This window comes from Mustelus asterias, chromosome 1 (genome assembly GCF_964213995.1).
Source record: "Mustelus asterias chromosome 1, sMusAst1.hap1.1, whole genome shotgun sequence".
In the NCBI taxonomy this organism is placed as follows: Eukaryota; Metazoa; Chordata; class Chondrichthyes; order Carcharhiniformes; family Triakidae; genus Mustelus; species Mustelus asterias.
The window spans coordinates 114082279-114104082 of NC_135801.1; the positions used below are offsets into that span (position 1 = coordinate 114082279).

At 45.0% G+C, this 21804-nt stretch overlaps 1 long non-coding RNA gene across 1 annotated transcript in view; it reads left to right on the forward strand.

Moving 5' to 3' along the window:
* Nucleotides 1-21804, forward strand: part of LOC144496491 (uncharacterized) — a 52054-nt gene that overhangs the window by 640 nt on the left and 29610 nt on the right. The window contains exons 2-3 of the long non-coding RNA XR_013498416.1: nt 1173-1316; nt 1445-1655. This is a non-coding gene — a long non-coding RNA (uncharacterized LOC144496491). The remainder of the gene's footprint in view (nt 1-1172; nt 1317-1444; nt 1656-21804) is intronic.

A 21804-nucleotide genomic window follows, 5' to 3' on the forward strand; every position in this document is an offset into this window, starting at 1 on the left:
TGGTTCGAACTGCCAAAACTAAAATTATGACTGACCTTAAAAACTATGCAATGTAATTTGCAATCACAACAATGCTGTCCTTTTAATCTTCTTCCCTGAATTATCTTAACATTCTGGGCAAAGCAATTTATTCCATTAAATAAAGTAACTGAACAAATTATTGTTCGTGCATTGCTGGAAAAATACTGCAGCACACATTATGCAAAGGGTGCTTGGAGAACAATGATGCTATGACCTATTCTCTTTACCCCCCTCCCAACCCCCCCCCCCAAACATCCCTACCCCTCCCCCCCCCCAAACATCCCTACCCCTTATCTCCTCCCCCAACACCCCTACCTCCATCTCCCCCCAATTTATTTTATTAATTTTAATCATTATCCACTAATTCCTATCTGAAAGTTAATTTGTGAATGAGAGGGTCAGAATCAAGCAAAGCTATGATAACATAGTTAATGTACCCAATGATTATTTTCTCTAAGTATCTAACTAGATGAGCCACAAGCAGCATGCTCTCCATAATCGATTATGATCCACATGGAACTAACGCTCCTGCATAAATAGGAGATAGCCTTATTGTGCTCAAATCAGATGCCCCCGAAGGGTTGGTGATATTCACTCCGTGGAAAGAAGGGTCAGGTATAAAATTTGCGAGAAGCTGACAGCCACCACAGGGGCGAAGGAACAGTGGGGAAAATGCTGATTATTTGGAAACAAGCTAACATGACACTCATTTTTTTTTAAATGGGGCAGGGCAAAGAAAGAACCATGGGTTTCACATATCGAATGGATAAAACAATTGAACTAATTATACAAAGTATTATCTGTAGGTTAATAATCTACCAAATACCAACAAGTATTGAGTCAAAAGGTGAAGGTCTCACTGAATTAACGTCTGATATTTTTGAAGCGATGATGTCCAAGGGGACTGTGAAAAGCTTTACCATGTTATACTTAGACTTCTAAGAGTATTTACAAAATTCAGTTAGAAAAAATGGCTACAAAAGTTTTATGCAATCACATTCAAGTAAAATTTGGAATGGATAAGGAATTCATGCAAACTACATTATCGGAAGCAGCACTCAGAGAACAGAATGAAATTGGAGACCATTCAATGTCCCAGGATTGGGGTTGAGAAAGTTAACATTTCTATTTTTTTTAATGTATTCTTTCAGGGGATGTGGGCATCATTGGCAAAGCCAGCAGTTTTCTTTGCCCAACCCTAATTGTCCTTTAACTGAGCGGATTGCCAAGCCATTTCAGAGGGCAGTTAAAAGTCACATTGCTGTGGATCTGGAGTCACATTTTGGCCAGACCAGGTAAGGGTGGAAGATTTCCTTCCCTGAAGGACATTGATGAACCAGCTGAGTTTTTACAACAATTGATGATAGTTTCTGAGAAAAATTTTCAATTCCTAACTTTATTAATTGAATTTCAATTTCATCAGCTGCCGTGGTGGGATTTAAACCCATCCCCAAAGGATTAACCGGGACATCTAGATTACTAATCCAGTGGTGTTAGCACTATGCCACCACATCCCGCAACATTCATGGCTTACATCCAGAAGCACAATACACATGGCAAAGTTGAAAAACAATACCCATTGGTTAAAAGGAGGCAAATCTGAAGAGGCAACCAGGGATCTTCAAAATTAACATGTAAGTGCATGGATTAATCACATTTAATATAAGTATTGTAAAGTTTTGCAACAAAATGAAAACATGGACCAGATGCATTTTCCATGAACGGTGTTGAAATAGCTAAAGGTGAAGTTTCAAGAGCAGTAGAGGTATTAATTTGCACAATCAGTCTGAAGCAACAATCTATAAAGCAAACAGAATATCACAGGATCACATTATGGTTACAGTACAAAGGTGATCATTCAGTCCATCATGTCTGTGCCAGCTCCCTGAAGGAGCAATCCAACTAGTGCCAATCGCGCACCTTCTCCCCATAGCCCTGAACATTCTTCCCTTTTCAGGTAATAACAGTTCCCTCTTCAATGCCTCGATTGAACCTCCCTCCATCCACACTCTCAGACCATGCATTCCAGATCCTAACTACTTGCTATGTGAGTGCAGCGCTCAGAAGGAAGAGGGTCATGCCCGGGTACTGCCTAGACTCACTTCTGACACTGCTTGAGCACTGCCCAGGTACCCTCTAACACTGCACAGGCACTGCCTGTGCACTCCCCGGTAGTGCTGGGGAAGTACCCAGGTAGTGACATTACCAGGATAGGGTCGGGGGTGCCCAGGGGAGTTCCAGGGTGAAGTGGTTTGCTTGCTTTGCACTGGGGCAGCCTTTAAAAATAATGCCCCAATCCTCATGCTTCTAAAAGTTGCTGGCAAGGCGAGCAAATCAGAGCGAATCCCCACCAGTGATACGTCGTGGAACCTGTGAAGTGAACTGTATTTTTCAAAGTGCTACACTATATGGCGAAGAAAGCCACCATTTCTATCAGTGGCTTCAACACTGCTTTTTCCATCCGACATCAGCCTTTGCCGATATTGGGGAAATTCCTGGCCACGGTATTCATTCACTTCTACAGCTATGCCCCCTAGTTCCATGCATAAATTAACTCTTTGTTCCCTACTTGGATTCCCTTTTATGTTAGCTGTTAGTCTCTTTTCAAACTCTCGCCTTCCTGCTCTTATTTGCTTTTTCAATTCCCCTCTGAACCTACTATAGTCAGCCAGATTTGCAGCTGTATTATCCTTCTGACATCTGTCATAAACACACTTCTTCTGCTTCACATTAATCACTATATGTTTTGTCATTCAGGGAGCTCTTGATTTGTTTCCCTTACCTTTTCCCTTCATCGAAGTATACCTAGACTGTGCACAAACCATCTATTTTTTAAAGGCAGCCCATTTTTCAGTTATCATTTTTCCTGACAGCCTTTGATTTCAATTTATCTGGCCCAAATCCGTTCTTTCCCCCAGTTAATTATTCTTACTCAGGATGGTTCCTTGTCTTTTTCCATTGTCGGTCTAAACTTTATGATACAATGATCACTGTTCCCTAAATGTTCTCCAACTGATACTTGATCCACCTCATTCCCAAGAACCAGGTCTAACAGTGCCTCCCTTCTCATTGGATTGGAAACAAATTCCAGCCTAAATTTGGATAATTGAAGTCCCCCATTTTAACTATTATATAATTCTTGCACCTTTCTGTAATTTCCTTAGAAATTAGCCCTGCATCTTTTCCACTAGTTGGTGGCCTACAGGCCAGTGATGGGCAACTTAGGCTAGTGGGTGGGTTGCAAGAGTGGCCCCTCCTTCATCTCAGTGGGCCAGAAGATTGAAATCAGGCTTGTTCGCTAACCATGACCCCCTGAATAAGATTGAATACATTTAATACAGCCGAATATTTCATAATGAGTTACAGAAAATGCTTAATCATTTATATTTTAATATAACTATCATCAACTTCAAATAGTAAAAACTAAGTAAATATTTACACTTCGGATGCATGGCTCTCACAGCCAATGTTGTGTGCAATCAGTATACACCTCATTTCACTTGCCCTTGCTTTACATGCGTATCACTTCAGTCATACCGATGGGAAATAAACTACGCTGATGGTAATCGGTGGAATCTGGCAATCCTGTGCATGGTCAACGAAATGTCTTGTGGGCCACACTCAGAACGCAGATGGGCCGCACGTGGCCCCGGGCCACAGGTTGCCCACCAGTGATATTGACTATAGCGAGCAATGTAATTGCATCTTTTTGCAGCTCTGGTCACCATATTCTGCAAAGAATATAAAAGCACTGGAGAAGGTGCAAAAAGATTTGCAACAATGATATTAGAGCTGAGAAGTAATAAATAGCAGGAAAGATCAAATGGACTATGACTCCTTTCTATAGAAAAGAGAAGGCTGAGGGGTGACCTATCAGAGAGTTGAACAATTATGAAGGGGTTTGATCGAATAGATTTAGAGATGTTTCCACTTTGGAGGTAGGCAGTGGTGTGGAGATCATTTTTAAAAATTCATTCGTGGGAGCTGGGCATCACTGGCTGCCCAGCATTTATTGCCCAATTCCTAGTTGTCCTTAGAGGGCAGTTGAGAGTCAACCACATTGCTGTAGCTCTGGATTTAAATGTAGGCCAGACCAGGTAAGGACAGTAGATTTCCTTCCCTAAAGGACATTAGTGAACCAGATGGGTTTTTCTGACAATCGGCCATGGTTTCATGGTCATCAGTAGAACAAAGAACAAAGAAAAATACAGCACAGGAACAGACCCTTCGGCCCTCCAAGCCTGCACCGACCATGCTGCCCAACTGAACTAAAAGCCCCTACCCTTCCGGGAACCATATCCCTCTATTCCCATCCTATTCATGTATTTGTCAAGACGTCCCTTAAAAGTCACTACTGTATCTGCTTTCACTACCTCCCCCGGCAGCGGGTTCAAGCACCCACCATCCTCTGTGTAAAAAACTTGCCTCGTACATCTCCTTTAAACCTTGCCCCTCGCATCTTAAACTTATGCCCCCGAGTAATTGACTCTTCCACCCTGGGAAAAAGCTTCTGACTATTCACTCTGTCGATGCCTCTCAATCTTGTAGACTTCTATCAGGTCGCCCCACAACCTCCGTCGTTCCAGTGAGAACAAACCAAGTTTCTCCAACCTCTCCTCATAGCTAATGCCCTCCATACCAGGCAACATCCTGGTAAATCTTTTCTGTACCCTCTCCAAAGCCTCCACATCCTTCTGGTAGTGTGGCGGCCAGAATTGAACACTATATTCCAAGTGCGGCCTAACTAAGGTTCTATAAAGCTGCAACATGACTTGCCAATTTTTAAACTTAATACCCCGGCCGATGAAGGCAAGCATGCCGTATGCCTTCTTGACTACCTTCTCCACCTGTGTTGCCACTTGCAGTGACCTGTGTACCCAGATCCCCCTGCCTATCAATACTCTTAAGGGCTCTGCCATTTACTGTATATTTCCTATCTGTATTAGACCTCACATTTGTCTGGATTAAACTCCATCTCTCCACTCAAGTCTCCAATTGATCTATATCTTGCTGTATCCTCTGACGGTCCTCATCACTACCTGCAAATCCATCAACCTTTGTGTCGTCCGCAAACTTACTAATCAAATCAGTTACATTTTCCTCCAAATCATTTATATATATTACAAACAGCAAAGGTCCCAGCACTGATCCCTGAGGAACACCACTTGTCACAGCCCTCCATTCAGAAACGCATCCTTCCACTGCTACCCTCTGTCTTCTATGATCGAGCCAGTTCTGTATCCGCCTTGCCAGCTCACCTCTGATCCCATGCGACGTCACCTTCTGTACCAGTCTGTCATGAGGGACCTTGTTAAAGGCCTTACTGAAGTTCATGTAGACAACATCCACTGCCTTACCATCATCAATCATCTTCATCACTTCCTCAAAAAACTCGATCAAGTTAGTGAGACACGAAGTTAGTGAGGGCGGCACGGTAGCACAGTGGTTAGCACTGCTGCTTCACAGCTCCAGGGACCTGGGTTCGATTCCCGGCTTCGATCACTGTCTGTGTGGAATTTGCACATTCTCCTCATGCCTGCGTGGCTTTCCTCCGGGTGCTCTGGTTTCCTCCCATAGTCCAAAGATGTGCGGGTTACGTTGATTGGCCATGCTAAAATTGCCCCTTAGTGTCCTGAGGTGCGTAGGTTAGAGGGATTAGCGGGTAAATATGTAGGGATATGGGGGTAGGGCCTGGGTGGGATTGTGGTCGGTGCAGACTCGATGGGCCAAATGGCCTCTTTCTGCACTGTAGGGTTTCTATGATTCTATGACCCCCTCTTCACAAAACCATGTTGCCTCTCGCTAATACGTTCACATATTTCCAAGTGGGAGTAAATCCTGTCTCTAAGAATCCACTCCAATAATTTCCCAACCACTGACATAAGGCTCGCCGGCCTGTAATTATCTTGATTATTCTTGCTACCTTCTTAAACAAAGGAACAACATTGGCTAATCTCCAAACCTCTGCGACCTCCCCTGTAGCTAGTGAGGATACAAAGATTTCTCTCAAGATCCCAGCAATTTCCTCCCTTGCCTCTCTGTGTTCTGGGGAACATTCCATCAGGCCCTGGGGACTTGTCTACCTTAATGTTTCTCAAGAACCCCAATACCTCCTCCTTTTTGATCTCAACCTGACTCAAACTATCTACACACCTTTTCCCAGACTCATCATCCACCAAGTCCTTCTCTTTGGTGAATACTGATGCAAAGTACTTATTTAATACCTCACCCATTTCCTCTGGCTCCACGCATAGATTCCCTCCCCTGTCCTTGAGTGGGCCAACCCTTCCCTCGCTACCCTCTTGCTCTTTATATATGTATAAAAAGCCTTGGGATTTTCCTTAATCCTGCTGGCCAATGACTTTTCGTGACCCCTTTTAGCCCTCCTTACTCTTTGCTTAAATTTCTTCCTACTTTCCTCATATTCCACACTTGCTTCGTGTGTTCCCAGCCTCCTAGCCTTGACAAATGCTTCCTTTTTCTCTTTGACTAGGTTCACAATATCTCTCGTTATCCAAAGTTCCCAAAACTTGCCATACTTATCCTTCATCCTTACAGGAATGTGCCAGTCCTGAATCCCTATCAACTTACACTTGAAAGCTTCCCACATGCCAGATGTTGATTTGCCCTCAAACATCTGCCCCCAATCTACATTCTTCAGTTCCTGCCTAATATTGTTGTAATTAGCTTTCCCCCAATTTAGCACCTTAACTTGAGGACTACACTTATCTTTATCCATCAGTACCTTAAAGCTTACTGAATTGTGGTCACTGTTCCCGAACTGCTCCCCTACTGACCTACTGAGACGTTGACCACCTGGCCAGGTTCATTCCCCAATACCAGGTCCAGTATGGACCTTCCCTAATTGGACTATCTACATATTGTTTCAATAAGCCCTCCTGGATGCTCCTTACAAACTCTGCCCCATCCACGCCCCTAGGACTAAGTGAGTCCCAGTCAGTATGGGGGAAGTTAAAATCTCCCGCAACAACAACCCTGTTACTTTTACACCATGCCAAAATCTGCCTACATATCTGTTCCCCTATCTCCCACTGGCAGTTGGGTGGCCTATAATAAACCCCCAACATTGTGACTACACCCTTTCTGTTCTGAGCTCTATCCATATTGCCTTGTTGTATGAGCCCTCCAAGATGTCCTCCCACAGTACGGCTGTGGTATTCTCCTTAACCAGTAGTGCAACTCCCCCATCCCTTTTACATTCCCCTCTATCCCGCCTGAAACATCCGTATCCTGGTACATTAAGTTGCCAATCCTGTCCTTCCCTTAACCAAGTCTCTGTTATAGCAACAACATCATAGTTCCAAGTACTAACCCAAGCTCTAAGTTCATCTGCCTTACCTGTTACACTTGTCGAATTGAAACAAATGCACTTCAGGCCACCAGACCCTCTTTGATTAGCAACCACACCCTGCCTGTTCTTCCTCTGAGTCTTACTGACCCCACTCTCAGGGTCCCCTTCAGTTAATTCACCTTTGCTTTGGTTCCCACCTCCCTGACAAACTAGTTTAAATCCTTCCTTGTGACACTAGTAGATACTTAATTCCAGATATTTTTTTATTGAATTCAAGTTCCACCATCTGCTGTGGTGGATTTGAACCCGGGTCCCCAGAACATGAGCTGAGTTTCTGGCTTAATAGCCTTGTAATAATACCCCTAGGCCATCGCCTCTCCAATCCAATAAAGAATTTAAGAGAAACCTCTTTGGCCAGAGAGTGGTTAGAAAATTAAACTTGTTACCGCATGGCCTAGTTAAGATGAATAGAACACATAAAGGAAAAATGAATAGAAGAACATGTTGCTAGGGCTTGATGAGATGGAGTGGGAGGAGGCTATTCCAGGACTAGCCAGTCGGGTCAAATGTTCTGTTTCTCTATTGTAAATTCTAGATAATTGTTGTTAAGGCAGAGTATGCATGAGAATGATTTACGGTAATAGTTTACTTACTCAGCTCTGGAAAATGAGATGTGGGGTTCAGGCATTAAAAGAGAAATAATTTATTTTCTGATCGCTAATGGTCATCCTTCTCTACAGCATTTTGGAACGGAATTCCTTCCAAAGCCTGCTCCTTATCAGTCAGGAAGAGTTGCTGTCCGAGAGGAATGTAGCAAAAATTCCAGTAAGCTAGAAAATGTGCTGCAATACACGCAGAGCTGGAATATATTTATATCCAAATTGAGAAGCAACACTGATTTGCTTAGAATATTTACACTATTGTTCTGAGTCTCAATAAGTACAGAACAACCAGCTTACCTTGCAATATGTGGATTCATTGTCCTCTACAAATCAACCAAGCAGAAATTCAATAGCAAAGTCTAAATTTTGGATTTTTTGTTGTTTTTGAGAAGATCATTTTCTTCATTCATTCATGGAATTTGGGCGTCACTGGCTAGGCCAGCATTTATTGCCCATCCCTATTTGTCCTTGAGAAGATAGTGGCAAACTGCCTCCTTGAAGCACTGCAGTCCATGGTGTAGCTGCACCCACAATGGAGGAAGGAAGGATGTTCCAGGATTTTGATCCAGTGACCATGAAGGGAGAGCAATATACAGGTAAATTTTCCAATCCTGCCTACCTCGGGAATCGTCACGAGCAGGATGGACAATTTAACAGACTGTTAAAAGGTCTGTTGACCTTGGACGGGAATTTAGGTCCCCAGGCAGGCAGGACTGGAAAATCCTGGAGTCGATTCTCCCAAAAAAGTTCTTAGTGCTGAATTCACTGCAGGATTTCCTCAGGATAGTGTCCTAGGGAAAACTGATGTAAAGCACAATTGTTTTTTCAGTGCAACTTCGGACAAGAATCTCCCACACTCTGTAATACAGAGGCCACAATCGTAAATATCATTGAAAGCTCGGGGGGGCGGGGCCTATTCACGCCAGAGTCTGACCGTTCGGGGCCTCTGTGCATGCGCAGTGGCCCCGCACTGTCAGCCTGCAGTTTGCTGGCCAGTTAGATCACTGGCCAGCCCGGGACCCTCGCAGTGCTGCCCCCCACCCCCCCCCCCCCCACCCTCCCCGGCCCGGCCCGATTGCAGCTCCCACGAGCATTCCCAGGCCAGCCCCGACATCCACCGGCCCGGAGCGCCCCGATCCCCAGCCCCCCACCCCAGCAATGAAACCCCCCCCCCAGCAAATCCCCCCCCAAGAGAGGCAGACCCCCTCCCCCGGCAGACACCCCACTCCCCTGTCAGACCCCCCCCCCCCCCCCCCCACCCAAGTCCGCCCCGATCGCTGGCCTTCCTCCAGCCCCAATTGATCCCAATGCAGAGTGGCAGCATGACCCCCCACTGATTGCAACCCCCCCAGCCCCTGCCCCCAGCTGGCCCTGCTAGCGGGCCCGGTGACTTCAGTCCTGGCACCCGATAATGACATTTAAATTTCATTAAAAATAGATTAAAATCACTTACCTGCTGTTCCCACCGGTTTCCCAGTGCAGTCCCAACTGCGCCGGATATCCAGCACTTGGAGGTGTGTGTGCGTCGGGAGCGCATACGCAAATCCCACAAAATGGCCGATGCGTGATTCTCCTGGGCCCATGCGCCAAAAAATTAGTGGGTTGGGATGGGAGAATCATCCCCATAGTTTCAAGTCAGGATGGTGAGTGACTAGGAGGGGAATCTGCAGGTGGTGGTGTTCTCATACAGCTGCTGGCCTTGCCCTTCTAGGTGGTAGATGTCATGGGTTTGGAAGGGGAAGCCTTGGTGAGTTCCTGCCATGTACCTTGTAGATGGGACACTGCTGCTCCTGTGTATCGTTGTTGGAGGGAGTGGATATTTATGGCAGTGAACGGGGTACCAATCAAGCAGACTGTTTTGTCCTGGATGGTGTTGAGCTTCTTGATTGTTGTTGGAGCAGCACTCAGCCAGGCAAGTGCAATGTACTTCATCACACTCATGACTTTTGCTTTGGAGATATTGCTTAGGCTTTGGAGAGTCAGGAGGTGAGTAAATCCCCATAGAATTCCCAGCCTCTGACCGGCTCTTGTAGCCACAGTATTTATATGCTGGTCCACTTCAGTTTCTGGTCAATGGCTAGTGTGAGATTCAATGATGGTAATGCCACTTATTGTCATGGGGATATGGTTGGATTCTCTCTCTTGTTGGAGATGGTCATTGGCCTGGCACTTTGTGTTACTTGCCCCTTATCAGCCCAAGCCTGAATATTGTCCGGGTCTTGCTGCAAATCGAGACAGACTACTTCAGTATCTAAGGAGTCACAAATGGTGTTAATCATTGTGTAATCATCCATGAACATCCCCACTTCTGATGGAGGGAACATCATTGATGAAGCAGCTGAAGATGGTTGGGCCTAGGACACTATCCTGAGGAACTCCTGCAGCGATGTCCCAGGACTGAGATGATTGACCTCCAACAATTAAAACTTTTAAAGTTACGGTTTCCATTAACACTGCAATGAAGTTACTGTGAAAATCCCCTAGTTGCCACACTCCGGCGCCTAGGTCATCTAGCACTTTGTGCTAGATATGACTCCAACCAATGGAAGGTTTTTCCCCAGTTCTCATTGACTTCAGTTTTGCCAGGGCTTCTTGATGCCACACTTGGCCAAATGCCACCTTGATGTCAAGAGCAGTCGCTTTCACCTCACCTCATGAGCTCAGTTCTTTTGTCCATGTTTGGACCAAGGCTTAATGAGCTGAGTAACTGAGTGGCCATTGCAGAACCCAAGCTGAACCTCTGTGAGCAGGTTATTGCTGAGTAAATGTCATTGGATCCCTTCCATCACCTGCTGGAATGGGAGGACTGACATATGAAAAGAGATTGGATCGACTGGGCTTGTACTCCCTAGAATTTAGAAGAATGAGAGGTGACGTCATAGAAAAATATAAAATCCTGATGGGATTGGAGAGGCTAGATGTGGGAAGAATGTTCCCAATGTTGGGGGAAGTTCAGAACTAGGGGTCACAGTACAAGAATAAGGGGTAAGCCATTCCGGACTAGGATGAGGAAGAACTTCTTCACTCAGTTGTGAACCTGTGGAATTCTCTACCACAGAAAGCTGTTGGGGCCAGTTCAAGGGAGGTGGACATGGCCCTTGTGGCTAACGGGATCAAGGGGTATGGAGAGAAAGCAGGAATGGGATACTGAAAGTGTATGATCAGCCATGATCATGTTGAATTGTGGTGCAGGCTCGAAGGGCTGAACGGCCTACTCCTGCACCAATTTTCTATGTTTCTATGTTTCTATTTTGTTGATGATCGAGAATAAATTGATGGTATGATAATTCGCCGGATTGGATTTCTCCTGCTTTTTGTGTACAGGACTTACCTGGGCAATTGCCAGGTAGATGCCAGTGTTGTAGCTGTACTGGAACAGCTTGGCTAGGAGCGCGGCAAGTTCTGAAGCACAAGTCTTCAGTACTATTGCCAGAATATTGTTAGGGTGCATAGCCTTTGCAGAATGCAGTGCCTTCAGGTGTTTCTTGATGTCACATGGAGTGAATCGAATTGGCTGAAGACTGGCGCCAGAGACCTCCGGTTGTGGCCGAGATGGATAGTATATATCCACAGCAGCTGATTTGAATATGTTGTAGCATGTAGCAAAACAATATCATTACATTTATAAGTAGGTCACACAAATGATGGTAGTACTTTATGACAATACTGTTCAATTTCAAATCGGGACTCCTAAAGAATGCTGCAGGCACCAGGGAATTGTCTTATGTGCAATACTGATAATGAATTATCACCAGTGTGATGACCTATTTTTACTTAACAATGCAGAAGCTTAAGCTGTTGTTCACCTGCCTTTTAGGATCAAAATATCCCATTGCACAGCTAAGTACCTGGTTCTGGCTAGATATTCCATTCTAAATTCTCCAATCGATGATCACATTTCACATATGTTGACTAACTACAGGACATTCCAGGGAAAATCAAAATTATTATGTCATGGTTCATTTTCTGAACTATTAACTCAACATTCATTTAATGAAATTAGCAAATTACCATTTAAAATTTCACGGCAACAAATTATCCTGTCAGGAGGTAGTAAATTATCAGCAATCCTCACAGAATAAAATCTAATAACCTGTATTTCAACAGACTATTAACTTGAATAGGCAAGCTACAGGAAACAATTATCTTTATCACAGTTACTGAGCCCCTCGTGAATAATAAATTAGGTTAGAGTAACAAAATAACAAATTATTCAAAGAAGACTGACTAGTCATTTGAATTCCACAACCCCAACATCATATAAGCTGTTTTTAAAATCTGGACTGAATTTGAGGAGACAGATTTTAAGATGACCGCTTCCCTGTATTAATGTTTGAATAGGCAAATCATGGTTGAGTAACTTGATTGAGTTATTTGATGAAATAATGGAGAGGGTAGATGAGGGTAGTGCTGTTGATGTTGTGCATATAGACTTTCGAAAGGTATTTGACAATTGTTGTGGGAAAAATGCCACTTGTAGTCAGATCTTGACATCCGTGGTAGGGAAGTTGTTGGAGAGGATTCTTAGAGACAGGATGTATATGCATTTAGAAAGGAACAATCTCATTAGTGACAGACAGCATGGTTTTGTAAGAGGGAGGTCATGCCTTACAAATTTGGTGGAGTTTTTTGAGGAAGTGACAAAAACGGTTGATGAAGGAAGGGCCGTGGATGTCGTCAATATGGATTTCAGTAAGGCATTTGACAAAGTCCCACATGGCAGGTTGGTTAAGAAGGTTAAGGCTCATGGGATACAAGGAGAAGTGGCTAGATGGGTGGAGAACTGGCTTGGCCATAGGAGACAGAGGGTAGTGGTCGAAGGGTCTTTTTCCGGCTGGAGGTCTATGACCAGTGGTGTTCCGCAGGGCTCTGTACTGGGACCTCTGCTATTTGTGATATATATAAATGATTTGGAAGAAGGTGTAACTGGTGTAATCAGCAAGTTTGCGGATGACACGAAGATGGCTGGACTTGCGGATAGCGAAGAGCATTGTCGGGCAATACAGCAGGATATAGATAGGCTGGAAAATTGGGCGGAGAGGTGGCAGATGGAGTTTAATCCAGATAAATGCGAAGTGATGCATTTTGGAAGAAATAATGTAGGGAGGAGTTATACAATAAATGGCAGAGTCATCAGGAGTATAGAAACACAGAGGGACCTAGGTGTGCAAGTCCACAAATCCTTGAAGGTGGCAACACAGGTGGAGAAGGTGGTGAAGAAGGCATATGGTATGCTTGCCTTTATAGGACGGGGTATAGAGTATAAAAGCTGGAGTCTGATGATGCAGCTGTATAGAACGCTGGTTAGGCCACATTTGGAGTACTGCGTCCAGTTCTGGTCGCCGCACTACCAGAAGGACGTGGAGGCGTTAGAGAGAGTGCAGAGAAGGTTTACCAGGATGTTGCCTGGCATGGAGGGTCTTAGCTATGAGGAGAGATTGGGTAAACTGGGGTTGTTCTCCCTGGAAAGACGGAGAATGAGGGGAGATCTAATAGAGGTGTACAAGATTATGAAGGGGATAGATAAGGTGAACGGTGGGAAGCTTTTTCCCAGATCAGAAGTGACGTTCACGAGGGGTCACGGGCTCAAGGTGAGAGGGGCGAAGTATAACTCAGATATTAGAGGGATGTTTTTTACACAGAGGGTGGTGGGGGCCTGGAATGCGCTGCCAAGTAGGGTGGTGGAGGCAGGCACGCTGACATCGTTTAAGACTTACCTGGATAGTCACATGAGCAGCCTGGGAATGGAGGGATACAAACGATTGGTCTAGTTGGACCAAGGAGCAGCCCAGGCTTGGAGGGCCGAAGGGCCTGTTTCCTGTGCTGTACTGTTCTTTGTTCTTTGTTCTTTATCTCAAGGTTCCAAAAATACAGTTTATTCAACGGAGCTCCGTGGAGACAAGGCACAAGTCAGTAGCAAACCTTCTCACCGTAAAATGACGGGAACGGTCCATCTTTGTACTTTTTACACAATAGATGGACCGGAGATTTGAACATTATCACATCGTTATAGGCAGATACAAACATTTAACATAGTATTGTTCTTATGAATGGGTACATTTCCTATGTCTGTGGCTATCAATGGTTGGTTTTGGCTCATTCAGGTGCTAATCGGTTTTCCTGCATTCATATTTTCCCGCTCTTTCTATGACTAATCTACTCCCTTTGCCTCGGGTTTTCCCTTATCTAAAAGATGTCTCGATCCTTGGCTGGCTTCCTGAGGTGTTTGTTAACTTTAAATCACTGTCTGTGATTCTAAATGGCTTGTCTGTTGGGTTTGATTTCAAGTGATCTTTGTCTAAGTGGAAGCCGGTGTCTGTTTTATGGTTCCTTTCCCAGTTAACTCTTTGTGTGCCAGGCAGTCATTTTAAAGTGTGCTTTCCTTACATTTCTCCCCTTACAGTCCCTCCTTTTGGTCCGATTATAGCTTCAACAATCCCTAGACCAACAATTATACATTCACATATACAAATTTTCATTCTTCTCTCCTTCTTCGTTTCTTCTGATGTCTTCATTTCTTCTGATGTCTTTGGGGATCTTCATTTGGGGCTCTTCTTCGATGTACACACTGGCTCCTGGCACAATTCTCGTCAACATTATTTTAAAACAGACTTTAAGGCATCCAACAGACAACAGACAATTATAATTGCAATGAGTATGACCAATCCATGTAACAGGTACGACTCCCAGGACCCCCCCCACTAGCCATTCCAGCCAACTACTTCCTCTCTTGGGTCCCTGTCTGAAGCTATCAAGTTGTTTCCTGATGTTGTTGATGACCTGTGTAATGTTGTAAGACTCATCTGTGACATGGGTTATGCATTTATTGCCTATGACTGTACACACTCCCCCTTGTTGTGCTAACTGGTAGTCCACTGTGTATCGTGTCTGCTGTGCATATAATCTCAGTTCAGCTATTTCTTGGTTAACAGCCTCCAGTGCTTTTGAAGTGCTGTTTCCCAGGATTGTTAGTCCACAAACAATATGGTTTCTATTCTTTGCTCCAATTACCCTGGCTGACCCTCCCTCAGAAATAAAGCTCCAAGGAACCCTTATCCCACTGGGGAACCCATTGTGCCCGGGGCTTCCCAGTCAGCGCAGAATTCCTTGCTAATAGCCCGAGTTACTATTCTTCTCCGAATATACCCCTTCTGAGGGCATGGAACAGTCAGTGGTCCGATTGTTCCTACTGCAAAACGGTTTGGGAGGTTTAGTGTTTCTGTCATGTAGGTACCATTGAAGAGGAACACATATCCTTTCTTAGCCCGGTAACACTTAGTGTCCCGATTATGAGTTTGTTCATACTGCCAATTGTTCAGTTTACTTGGCTTCCCGTTTGATTCCACCACCTGGTAAGTATCAAAGGGGTATGTCCATTTGGCTGAGCTTACGTGAGTTCCATTGCATTGCCCACAAATAAGCTGTCTTCCCGCGGTTATATTTAAACATTTCCGTTCATCACAAATACAAGTAATCTGTCCCTTGTTAACCCGACAATGTTGACGGACACACTGTGTCTGTACGCAAGAATCATTCTTAGGGACTAAGGCATAGGCACATCCCCATCCCTGCCCCGTAAAACAAAGCGGATAGCTTGCAGTATCTGAACAAGCTTTTCCTCCCACCTGTTGGGACCCCCCGCATGCAGGATCTGTGGGTTTACAAGTCCCACACATCTCCCCTGTATACCTCTTTTATATTTGCCAATTTGTCCCTTACAGGGTGTATCTGATGTATCTGCAGTATATAAGTCATGAGGGGTCCACCCAGGGATGGCTACAAATAGGGCTTCTACCGATTGTGTTAACGGGTAACATACAGTTCGATTCCTGTGTAAATGTATGTGAGCTTTGTAAAACAAATTATCTTCCAACCCAGTTAAATTTGCAGTCACAACAACGCAAAATAGTAGTTACATACGCGATTACGTACATATCCGCAACAATCATAGATCAAACTTAACACTATAATTCAATCTTTACAAGTTATTTTATCTATTAACCCGCGCACACCAGCTGTTCTTGCTTGCAGTCTTTGCCTGTGTTGAGGAAAGCAGTTCTGTTAGTTCATCAATTTAGCTACTTATCTCCTTTGTATAATTTCAGCTGCGTCCAGTGCTTCCAGACACCTTTCCCTCTTATGTCTATACAGGCACAGGTGTCCCCACTAATTATAATTTCATATGGCCCATTCCACTTTGGTTCAAACCCTGGTTTGTCGGGTAATGTTTTCACTAGGACACGACTTCCCGCTGTTGGGATGTCAGGGAGCATTTCAAGCTCTCTCTCTGCGTCTTTTATTTCCTGATTGTCCTTTACCAATTTGCGCATCCCTTTTAGCTGGGTGCTCAGGTCCAGAACGTATCTCCTGATTTTATCTTTTAGTGGACCTACATCGGTCCCACCTGTTATGATGCTTTCTGGTAATTGCATCACCCGTCCTGTCATTAGCTCATAAGGGGTTAATCCGGTTGTCTGGTTCGTGGTAGCTCTTAATTTCATTAAAATAGTGGGCAATACCTCTGTCCACCTTCTCCCTGATGTCTGCATGGCTTTAGCTAGTGCATTTTTTAGTGTTCTGTTCATACGTTCCACCATTCCAGAACTCTGTGGGTGGTAGGGGATGTGGAATTTTTGTTTTATCCCCATTAATTGGCATACTGTTTTTACCACCTTTCCAGTGAAGTGCGTTCCCTGGTCCGAATCGATTTGTAGGGGTACTCCCCATCTTGGGATTACCTCCTCTGCCAATATCCTAGCCACCGTGGTAGCAGTACAATTTGAAGTAGGGAACGCTTCTACCCACCTGGTGAACTGGTCTATGATAACCAGACAGTAAGTTTTGCCATGGGACTGTGGTAGTGGTCCTGTGAAATCTATTTGTAGATGTTCCCAGGGTCCCTTTGGTCTCGGCTGGTGTCCCATTCTAATTTTTATGGGTCTACCAGGGTTGTGTTGCGCGCACGTCACGCATCGGTGACAGTGTCGGGCGATATCTCTTCCCATTCCCTTCCACCACCACTCCTTCCCGATATTAGTTATCATGGCCTCTCTACCCACATGTGAGAGTCCATGATGTAGCTCCAATAGGGTGTTTTGTATGCACTCTGGTGCCATTACCTTATCCTCCCGTCTCCAAATGTCATCGGTCCCTTTGACTGCTCCCTGTGCTTCCCATTTCTCTTTTTCTTCCTTTGGGGTATCCTCATGCAAGCCCCAAATGTCTACTTCGGCTTCTGTCTGTTCTATTGCTGCTATTGGCAACTCGTCAATTATTTCCTGTTCTAGGGCTAACTGTGCCACCCTATCTGCGGCTTGATTTCCTTTGAAATTTAACCAGTCTGAGTTATCTCTTCCAGGTTCTTTCTGGTGTGCTTTAATTTTGATTACTGCGGCTTCTCTAGGTCTCTCGCTAGCTCTCAATAATGCCTCAATTCTTTGCTAGTGCTTGATAGGGGTTCCCCCGTGGTTATCAACCCTCTCCTTCCCCAAGCTGTCATGTAATCATGTATGACTCCGAATGCATAGCGACTATCTGAATAGATGTTTACCGTTTTACCCTCAGATAACTCAAGTGCCTGTGTGAGTGCCACCAGTTCTGCCACTTGTGCAGATAAGCCTCCGTCAATTCTACCCGACCTTACTGTTTCTAATTTGTCATTCACTACTGCCCATCCTGTCCGTGGTGATCCTCCCACATATTTGCATGACCCATCCACAAAAAGGGTCTCCTCAGCTGTTATTAGGGGCATATCCTTTATCCTACCCTCTCCTTCATCCATATCCATATCCCCACAATTGTGTGGCTCTCCTTCGTCTAAGATCCCTTCCGCTGGGTTGTTCCCTGTATCCCTTACTATTATTACGGACTTGCTGGGAGGTAGGAGGACAGCTTCCCATTTAGCCCTTCTCATGTTTGAGACTGACTTTAGTTTTCCCGTGTTCAGCATTTCCACCAAGGTGTGTTTGGTGTGAAGGATTATATTCCCTGCCATGATTACTGGCTCGCTAACCTTTACGGCCCAGGCGGCACAATCCAAGGTGGCTATGCACCTTGGCAGTCCGGTGACTACCGGCCCTTCTGCGGTGGAATAATACCCTATGGGTCTCTTTCTGTCACCATGGTCCTGTGTTACCACTGCGGAATAGAACCCTCCCTCATTACTACAATGAATATGGAAACCCTTGTTAAGATCGGGTAATCCTAGTCCAGGGGCTGATATTAGTTCTGTTTTTAGTTTATTGTAAGCCTCTTCTTGCTCGGGTCCCCACTCTCTGGGATCTAAAGCTGGCTTTCCCCCTTTAATGAGTCTTTGTATGGGTTCTGCGAGTTTTGAGAACCCTGGGATGAAACTCCGGCTGTAGTTGAATAATCCTAGCACCTTTCTAACCCCTCTTATGTTGACGGGTCGCGGCATCTGTTGTATTGCCTTTTTCCTGTCCGTTGGCATTTCTTTAAGTCCTTGGGATATAAGGTGCCCTAGGTATAGGACCTGTGTTTTCCCGATCTGCGCCTTTTTGGGGCTGACCTTTAACCCTGCGGCTTTTAATTCGTTTAGTACCAAAGATAAGGCTTCGTGATGTCCTGACTTGGACTCTGAAGCTATTAGGATGTCATCTACATATTGTAGGGTCGTGCTACCCTCTGGCAGTTCTACCCTGTTCAGGATGTCACTCATTACTCGATGGAATATAGCGGGGCTGTTGTGGAATCCCTGTGGTAAACGAGTCCAAGTGTACTGCTTGTCTCCCACTGTAGAGGTGAATTTGTCTTGTGATTCAGGGTCCAATGGTAAGGACCAGAATCCGTTAGCTATGTCCAGTACTGTGAATATTTTATGCTCCTGTGACAGTCCATTCAGGATTGTCGAAGGGCTTGCTACAATGGGGTGCAGCTTGGACGTGACTTTATTAAGTCCGGTGTAATCTATCGTGAGCCTATAGCTTCCATCAGATTTGCTCACTGGCCATGTTGGGGAGTTAGTGGTGCTTGTGGTTTCTCTCAGAATCCCTCTTTCTACTAACCCTTTAACAATCTCTACTACAGCTTTCTCTGCTTCTGGTTTGATTGGGTATTGTCGGTGTGGCTTATGCTCTGGTCCCGGTACCTTCATTGGGTCCGGTTTAGTCAAACCGGTATCTAACTTTGTTTTAGCCCATTGTTGTACCTGTTAATCTCAGATACTTTCAACCAGTTTACTTACTCCAAGGTTTTACCCCGGTGCCCTTGTTTGCAAGGTGGACAAAGGACAAACACAAGTAAAGATTCAACAAGTTTATTAAATAACACTATTAACCCTTAAATTACCCACATAAAACCAGAGGATACCCCAGCAGATTCAAGTATACTACCCGTAAAGATGGCTTGGTTAAACTGCAGGCCCGATTCTCTGAGTCCCTCTGGTCTGTCGTCACGAAGGTGAGTCTCGATGGCCGCTTCTTCCTTCCTTCCTTCTCTGGTCAGTCTTCCGAATGGTCACGGCCGCCTCCCCTGTCGAGTCTTCGCTGCCGCGTGCCTCTGAGTGTGTCCCTTTATCCCCAGCCTGCTTGCCTTTCCAGAAACTTCTCTGGCTTCTGGCCAATGAGGTCCCAGGAGGGGGTTCCAATACCCAGTGGGTTTCTTGATGTCTGCCTGACAGGACACCAGGGTCCGCCCCCAGGTGTCCATCTCCATGTTGTTAAACTTGTTATCAGGTAAGGTTTCTACAGGATCTCTTGGTGACAGAAAGTCTGGCCCGATCTGGGCTTCTAACAATAGACCGATGCATTTCAATGAGGTGCCATGATCTCCTGCTAAGTCTCAAGTAGAGTGTAACGACCTTTGATGGGTGGTTGATGGGTCAGGCCCAGACACATTTGTGTATTGTACAATTGGCCTGCCTGCGGTTTGACTGTGTTTGATTTCAATGTGCCCAATTCTTTAATTTAGGATATCCAATTTTATCAGCCTTAAAACTAGGCCCTGTTTATATCACCACATTCCCTCCTCTTGATCCAATGAGCGTCAGCGAACCGGATCACACAATTCTCACCAAACCATCTGAACAAGAAAGTACCCCGAATCTGGAGTTGACAGTATCATCCCTAACCCACAATAGTACTAACAAATTTAAATGAAGTAAAATAATTTTAAAAAAACAATAAGCAATCGGGTATATACAAAACAAAGCAATAAACAGTACAAAATGAAGTAAAATAATTTTAAAAAACAACAAGAAACAATACGTCAATTGGGTATATACAAAACAAAGCAATAGTAACACTGAGCGTAGTAGGTCAACTGGGCATCAACATAGTCATGCAGGCAACAAAGATGATGAGCATGTGTACTGCTAATTCTTTCAAGCAAAAGTCTTGTGATCTCTGCCTGGCGATGAAATTCACTTTGTGTAATTCTCATTTCCTGTTCTGCTGCTGAACGGGCCTCTAAGACCTTTGCCTTCTTCAGTCTTGCTTTTGCTGCATCGAAATCAAGTCTTTTATTCTGCAAGAGTTTACGTTCTTTAGATATTGTTCTGTAGTCCCCTTCCAGAAAGTTTCTAAGGGGTGCCAAAAGGTTGACCTCTGACGAGTGTACTTCCATCGGGCGTGGGGTGAACCACATATATCCGGGGTATCGTAGGCTGATCTTCTGGTCTTTGGTTGGTGTGGTGTCTGTGGTTCGGTCTGAGACGAGGAGTCCCAGATAACAGAGAATTATGTAGTTCATTCTGGGGAAGATCAAGGTAGCACCTGTTAATTCTTATTAATATCTGATTCTCTTTTCCTTTTCTTTACTAGAATGTCGTATGACTCCTCTTTTCTTAAAAAAAAACAAAGAAATAAGTAAAGGAATAATAACGGCCCAATCGTGTCATACGAAGGGTAGTGGGGTAAGGAGTTTGCAGAGCGTGAAAATAAAATGTTGGGTACGTGGCATGTGTCCTTGTTGTTGGAGGACTATGGCACGGTATGACAATAGATTCTTCATCTCACAACCAAACTGTGGTGTGTCGGAAGATTATGACGCAGTATAATGTGGGCAGATAAGAAACCCTTTTCAATTGGGTGATGCGTGGAGTGGACGGATAAAGCTATTTACAATTTGGACTGTGATGTCCTGATTCTTTCTCAGTGGAGGGAACCTATGTGGACGGGCTTTGGCTGCCAGATACCCACTGCATTACCACCTCTGGTGGTGAGCGCCGGGTCAAACGGTTCTGGTTAGGTTGTCTGCCAGGAATGTGGGGACCCGGGTGTGTTTGACCGCAATGTCTCGACCCTGTAACATGAGTGTCCACCGTGCAATACGGTTTTGACTAACCGTCCCATCTTTAATTCGGCCGTTCAGCAGTAGTTGTATGGGGGTGTGTTCTGTAAGTATAGTGAGGGGGTTCAAGCCGACTATGTAGTTAAAGCGGTGCACTGCCCAGAAAACTGATAATAAGTGGGTTTCGCACACTGAAAAACTTCGTTCAACCGGAGTTAGTATGCGGGAAGGGTAAGCAATTGGGCCGAGTCATCCGTGCCGTTCTTGGAGGAGCACGGCAGCTAGTGTGCTGTCAGTGGCCGCTACTTCAAGGGCAAAGGGGAGTTCAGGGCTGGGTACCTGTCAGGCAGGGGCTTGTGCAAGGGATTGTTTGAGGTCTGAGACTGCTTGTGTGTGTCGCGCAGTCCAAACCCACGGGGTGTTTTTCCGTAAAAGTTCGGACAGGGGAGCGGCTTTAGTGGCGAAGCCGTCTATGTGGTTGCGGCAGTACCCCACTAAGCCCAGAAAGGAGCGCAGGGAGCTCACGTCCTTTGGTAAGGGGAGGCGTGTTACAGATTCGAT